Genomic DNA, 7,775 nt, shown 5'->3' on the forward strand with positions numbered 1-7,775 from the left:
AAGAGGACATGAAGGCTAACTATCCATTCCTGTTCCTTGTGCCGGATGAAGGAGCATATAATATGAATTTAGTTTTTCCTTTTTATCATCTGTTTTTATCATTTAATTCTGGTGTAACATTTCTATTCTCGTGTAAAACGTGTCCTAGCTCATCATTCAGGAATGAATGATCTTAAGTGGGGGATAATGTAACACCCCTAAAATTTTGGGTATTTTATTTTTTGCCTTCCCATGTTTGAATTATCGATTCTTGACTTAAGTTATGTTTGAGAATGTTAAAAGGGTAACTCAAGAGAGTTTCAAAATTTTTGGACGAGGTTCGGGGTGGTTTTGGACCCTGGAGGAAGTAAGCCTCCATGATATTAGCATGTTATGGAGGTTAGTCTTTGCGATAGCCTCTATGTCATGGAGGCTAGGTCTCCGCGATAAGGTCCGTGCCACAGACCTATGCAAATTTTTAGCTATTTTATGCTACTTCATTTGGGATAAGGGGTAAGGAGGTACTTTCTCTATAAATAACTTTTAAACATTACAAGGACTAATTCTCATCTGTTTTCCATGATACTAAGGTCATTATTCACTCTAAAAATCCTCTCTCTCAAATCCCCCTATTCTAGTCAAGGCTAGGGTTCAAAGAGGTGGTTATCTAGGGTCATAAGGGTGTTGTCTTCTTCAAATTTCTTGGTAACTAAGGCATTCACCCTTTTCCCTATAATTATATTTCCCTTATGGCATGAATTGGTTATTATCATGCATATTTTTATGTTGGATTGTGAACTATGGGTTGAGGGTTTTGAATGTATTTGGTTTAAATATTTTCCCATGATTATCATTGAATTATTTGCATTTAGTTGATTATTTATGAACTCTTTGGGGGCATAGGGATGGTGAATGAATTTAAAGGTACAATGGATTCCAAAAATAAATGTTTTGGTAGTGGAAATTGATAATAACCTTGACCCACTTGCATAATTGGCTTTGGAATATGATTTATCACTTGGCTTGAATACTCTTTTTGAAACCTTGTATAGCATAAATGGTAAATGGAACATGAATGGAATTGGTTTGGTTTTCAAATGGTTTTGGAAAGGCCTTGGTGGCCACGACTTTGGTTTTTAAATCAAAAATTATGGAGTCAACTTGGTTTAATAGTTTTTTATGGTAAAATGGATTAGACTTACAAGCTCTAAATTTTGGTATGACGATACCAACGATTAATATCTAATTAAAAGACTTTTGGGTTAATGTATGGAAAAGTGTAAATGATTTTAATTGGGCTTAAAGAGAGTTGTGTAGCTAACCGTGTAAGGTAGAGGTCTTGGGGGGACCGATACTAGAAACTCATATTCGCCAACATAAAGGTTAGTCTTAATGACTGTGTGCTTATGTCATACTATACATATATACATATATATATATATTTATATATATATATATATTTGTATTAAGGATGGCGAAGGGTCATGATTCCTCGACTTTCTATGCTACCTTCGGTCGTGCGGTTAACGCGCACTAGGGTCCTTTTAGTCGGGGAAGATGAATCCATATAGCCCGTGGGTGTAGGTAAAGGAAGGTCAAACTACACAATCCAGGTTAAGGTTTTACTCTAATGCTAAGCCTTGTTCTTTTTCCCAGCTTGTTGTATATATATGTATGCATTGCTTATGGTTTTGTGCATTGGTTTTAATGGTTTTGGTATTACGGATCATGGCATTATTATTTTGTCCTATATTCCTAAGTTACATGCTAGCGCTCTAATCGCTAACAGTCTTCAGACGTTGTGTCCTCGTGCGATGTAGGAATTGGACATACTTCTAATTTTCCTATACAGTGATTGGGTATTCGTAGGATAGCTCAGGTGTTAGACTGAAGTGGTGAGCTTCTATCCTTCAGAAGTCCCCATTTTATGCTTTAGATTTCCTTATGTTTGACTTTTTGTTGGACTTATTTTTGGCTATGGTCAGGGGCACGTCCCGACTAAACTATCTTTGGTCTTGTTAGAGGCTTTGTTGGACATTACAGTGGACATAGGTATTATGGATGGTTTTCGGTGTTAATCCTTTATAGATTGTTTAAGCTTTTCTCTCATATTTTATTTTATATTGGTATTCATCCGCTGCTAGGTGTACTTGGTTATATTGGATTAGGCTAAGGGGGTGGTCTCTGGTCCTCAGTGGACTTGAGATGGCCATCACGGCCAGGCCCTGGTTCGGGTTGGGACATATACTTCTGCCTTTGATACTCCATAGACTTCGAGTATTGTTAATTCTTTAGTATTTACATCTGAGTATGGTATTTTAAGGTTGGAAGTTAAACCTTTATCTATGTTGCCTCCTCAGGTAGGATCTCAGCCTATCAGATTTACCATACCTTCTCTTATTATGAGTACAGTTGTGTCTTCTAAGGATCAGAAGTAGTTTGAGAGGTTCAGTCATTTGGGTCCCCCAAGGTTCAGTAGTGTTGTAGGTGCGGATGCCTATGAGTTCTTGATTGATTAGCGTGAGAAGTTGCATAGCCTTGGTTCGCTTGAGTCGTATGGTGTTGCTTATACTACTTATTAGTTGAAAGATACCACTAGAGATTGGTGGAGGTCACTTGTTAGTTGCAGACCTCTCAATTCTCCTGAGATGACCTGGAATTAGCTTGCTAAGGTCTTTTTAGAGAGGTTCATGCCTTATAGTATGAAGTATCAGATAAGAAATGAATTTAATTACCTGGAGCAGGGATCTGACTGTTGCAGAGTAGGAGACATGCTTTCATACCTTATTTAGATATTTTTATGCCAGTATTTTCAGAAAATTTAGGAATATTTGAAAGTTCATAAAGGGGTTAAATGTTTCTTTTCAACTTGCTACGACTCAGATGGTAGTGTATGGAACATCTTTTTAGAGTATAATGGATCATGATAAGATGACTGAGGGTATTCTTCGAGAATCTCAGGAAGGTGCCAAGAAGGTGCACTATATGGGTGAGTTTAGAGATCACACTTCTTGAGGTAGAGTTTCTAGAGGGTTTCATGGGTATCATGGTAAACCAGTATAAGCAGCCTCCGAGTTTAGGTAGTGGGTCTTCTAGTTTAGTAGTTTAGGGTGGCTATTTTGGTCCAATTGTACCTCCTTCGATTGATTCATGTTGTAAGGCTTATTTTGTACATGATAAGACTAGCCAGTTGTCCAAGGATTATCCTCGCCGCAAGTTCAGAGCTACTCCTATTTTAACTGTGAGAGGTAGGTGTTCTACCAGAAGTGTATGAGGTAGAGGTAGTGGAGCTCGTGGTGTTGGTCGTAGGGTTATTTAGGCAGTTGGTGGTCATGGACGGTATTATGCTATTACCACCTGGCCGGAGGCAAAGGCTTTAAAGGCTATTATCACCGGTATCTTCCCGTTTATTTTAGATCTACATTTGTGTTATTTGATATGGGGTCAATTTTTTTCTATGTGTCTGTATATTTTTCTTTGGGCTTTTATTCTGCTAATGAGCCCCTTGCCATGCCTATCCATGAATCTATCCCTATAGGAGACTCTTTAGCGGTGGATCGAGTGTATTGAATCTATGTTGTGAATTTTGCTGGGCAGGAGACTTGGGTAAATTTTCTTGTCTTAGATATGGTTGACTTTGACGTCATTCTAAGTATGGATTGGTTGGCTTCTTACCATGCTATCCTAGATTATTATGCTAAGATCATGACTTTAACTTCGTCAAGTATGTCAAGGATATCTTTGAAGGGTCTGCTTCATTTGGGTCCCAAAAGAGTTATATCTTATATTCAGGCTCGTTATTTGGTTGAGAGAGGATGTTTGCCTTATTTGGCTTATATTCGTGGTACTAGAGTTGCTTGACCTCTCTCATTAGATTCTGTTTGGGTTATCCATGCGTTTGTAGATATTTTTCCTATGGATTTGCTTGGTTGCCTCCAGATCATGATATTGACTTTTCCATTAATGTCGAGCCGAGTACCAAACATATTTCTATTCCTTCTTATAGATAGCCCCAGCCAAGTTGATAGAATTAAAGTATCAGTTGCAGGAGTTGTTGGATAAGGGATTTATCCGACCTAGTGTATCACCTTGGGGTGTGCCTATCTTGTTTATGAAAAAAAAGATAGGTCTATGCATATGTGAATGTATTATTGGCAGTTGAACAAGGTAAATGCTAAGAATAAGTATCCTCTTCCTTGTATTGATGATTTGTTCGACCAACTTCAGGGTGTTTTAGTGTTTTTAAAGATTGATTTGAGATCCAGGTATCACCAGTTGAAGATTATAGTTTTGGATATTCTGAAGACAACTTTTTAAACTTGATACAGTTATTGTGAGTTCTTGATATGTCCTTTGGATTGACCAATGCCCTAGCCGTTTTCATGGAGTTGATGAATCGGGTATTTCAATCATATCTCGACTTCTTTATTATTATATTTATAGATAATATCTTTGTTTATTCCAAGAGTGAGGCCAACCATGAGGAGTATTTATGGATTATGCTATAGAGGTTGAGGGATGAGAAGTTGTATGCTAAGTTCTCTAAGAGTGAGTTTTTATTGGAGTCTGTCTCTTTCATGGGTCATGTAGTGACCAAGGATGGTATTATGGTTGCTCCGACTAAGATTGCAGTGGCTTGTGATTGGGCTAAGCCTACTTATCCTATCGAGATTTGAAGTTTTATTGGTTTGGCAGGTTGCTAGCGGCGATTTTTAAGGGTTTTTCTTCCATTGCAGCTCCATTGACCATGCTGATTTAGAAAAATATTTCCTTTAGTGGTCTGAAGCTTGTGAAGCGAGCTTTTAAAAGCTTAAGGACTTATTAAGTCAACTTCTATATTTACCTTGGCCAACGAGGGCGTGGGCTTTGCTGTATTTTGTGATGCTTTAGGTGTTGGTTTAGGTGCTGTGTTGATGTAGGAGGGTAAGGTGATCACGTATGCTTCTCGTCAGTTGAATCTCCATGAAAGGAATTACCTTACCTATGAATTAGAGTTGTGCGCGATTGTTTTTGCTTTGAAGTTGTGGAGGCACTACTTGTATGGAGTCCGTTATGAGATTTTCTCGGACCATCGTAGACTTTAGTATTCTTCACTCATCGAGATCTTAATATGAGACAATGCCATTGGCTTGAGTTGCTTAAGGATTATGACTTGACCATTCTCTATCATCAAGGTAAGGCTAATGTAGTTGCAGATGCCTTGTGCTGAAAGTCGATTAGTATGGGTAGCTTGGTGCATCTTTTGACCCAAGAAAGACCTTTGTCCTTATAGGTTTAATCTTTAGCTAACCAGATGGTTAGGCTTAATATTTTGACACCTGGGTATGTTTTAGCATTTTTGAAGGCTAGGTCTTTTTTGATGGAGCAGATTCGAGCTTATTAGTTTTATGTTGTTGGGTTGAAAGTGATTTAGGATAAGGTGTTGCGTGATGAGGCTAAGGAATCCTCACTTGATTCGGATGGCCTTTTAAGGATTGGAGGTCGATTTTGTGTACCAAAAGTGGGTGATTGTATTAGACTGATTTTGGAGGAGGCCCATTGTTCCAGGTATTTAATCCATCTGGGAGTGCCTGAGATGTATCATGATTTGAGGAAGCATAACTGGTGGGGTGGTATAAGAAAGACTGTAGCGGACTTAGCTCATTGTCTTTATTGTTAGTAAGTGAAGGTCGAGCATTTAAGGCCTGGTGGATTGCTTCAGAGGTTATCTATTCCCGAGTGAAAGTGGGAACGGATCAAAATGGACTTTGTGATAAGGTTGCCTTGTACTTCTTATGGTTCTGATAGTGTTTGGGTCATCGTGGATTGATTGTCCAAGTCTGATTATTTTATTCAAGTTTAGGTCTTTTTTCAGTGCTGAGAGGTTGGCCCATATCTATGCTCATGAAATTGTGCGTCTTCTTGGTGTGCCAGTGTTTATTATCTTAGATCAAAGTTTGGTGTTCCCATCTCATATTTGGAAGGCTTTTCAGGAGGAGTTGGGTATTTAGGTTGATCTTAGTACAATATTTCACCCCTATACCGATGATCAGTCAGACACTATTTAGTTTTTGAAGGATATGCTCTATGCATGTGTGATGAACTTTGGTCAGTGGGAGCAACAACTAGCTTTGACAAAGTTTGCGTATAATTATAGCTACCATTCCAGTTTTGATATGACTCCTTTTGAGGCTTTGGATAGAGTTCGAATCATTCAGGATAGAATTTGAGCAACCCAGAGTAGGCAGAAATGCTATTCAAACCACAGACTTCGTGCCTTGAGTTTTAGTGTTGGTTATCGAGTCTTTCTTTGAGTTTTTCCCATGAGGGGTGTGATGAGGTTTGGAAAGAGGGGTAAGCTTAGCTCCAGGTATATTGGGCCATTTGAGATTCTTTGATTTGTTAGCGATGTATCTTATGAGTTACCTTTGCCCCCAGCTTTATCAGCTTTTCATCCAGTTTTTCATGTTATTATACTTCGCCATGACATTTTGGACGAGTCTCATGTCATTCATTAGGATTCGATTCAGTTAGATGAGAGGTTGTCTTTTATTAAGGAGCATGTCTCTATCTTGTCTAAGAATGTTAGATGGTTGAGTTCTAGAGTTATTCTAGTGGTTAAGGTTCAGTGGAGACATCGACCTGTGGATGAGGCAACTTGGGAAGTCGAGTCAGATATGCGTAGTTCTTATCCCTAGTTTTTTTACTGATTCAGATTTTTCCCTTGCCTTTAGTTCGAGGATGAACTAGATTTTAGTAATGGATGATGTGATGACTTGATTCTTGATGACTTATGTGAAATATTTATTTTTGTGTGATTTAACCATTTTATCCCTCCCCATGGTTTCTTTGTGGTATTTCTGGGGTGTGGGGATGATTGGCATGGTTCTCAGTTGAAACACCTTGATTTCTGGACCTTAAAAAATTTCCTGAAATTCTGATCTCTCGACCTAATACGACTCAGGGGTACGAGCCGTATATTGGGGTACAGATGGTATGGTCAGTCGTGTACTGACTAGTGTTGGTTGGTGGGGCGGATTTTGGTTACTGGAATGGGTACGACTTAGGGGTATGGGTCGTATTGGTGGTTATGGATCATTTGGTTCTAACTTAATCTTAGACTTGGTTACTTAAGTTGGATCTGAGTATGAGTGGCTCACCATGAGCCGTACGCCAGGGTATGATTCGTACCCAGGACTCGTATGGTGGACAATGTTTGAATCTATCTTGGGATAAGTCTGCCAGGGGTACGAATGAAAGCTACGGATTGTATGCTGTCAATACGACTTGGATGGATGAGTCATATGCTGGACAGTGTTGGATCCAAGGGTTGAGGCCAGGATGCGAGTAGAGGATACCAATTGTATTGGAGGGTACGACTCATGTGGGTCAATTGTACCCCTATGACAGGATTTTGGTGCAACTTAAGTAGGGATATTTTGGATATTTCCACACTTATCGTAATAAGGCCCCATGACTTCTAACCTACTTGGAAAGTTATTTACCCTATTATTCCATTCTTTAACACTTAGAAACTCTTCTAAACACTCTCAAATTCTCTCAAAAGCTTTTGGGCAAGGGAAACTAGGGTTTCAACTAGAAAATTGATTTGGGGCTTGTCTTGGTGATTTCTTTCTGTCATCATCTTGGTTTAAGACATGTTCGCTTTCCTCGTTGTTAATTTTATCTAAGGCATGGTATTTATGAATGTTTCCATGATTTCATTGATTGTATGATTTTGGTTTTCAAATTTGATTTGGGGGTTTTGATATTAAATGGTTGGTTATGGTTTCCCATGGTTTTAATTATGCTTTTAT

This window comes from Capsicum annuum, chromosome 11 (assembly GCF_002878395.1).
Source record: "Capsicum annuum cultivar UCD-10X-F1 chromosome 11, UCD10Xv1.1, whole genome shotgun sequence".
In the NCBI taxonomy this organism is placed as follows: domain Eukaryota; kingdom Viridiplantae; phylum Streptophyta; class Magnoliopsida; order Solanales; family Solanaceae; genus Capsicum; species Capsicum annuum.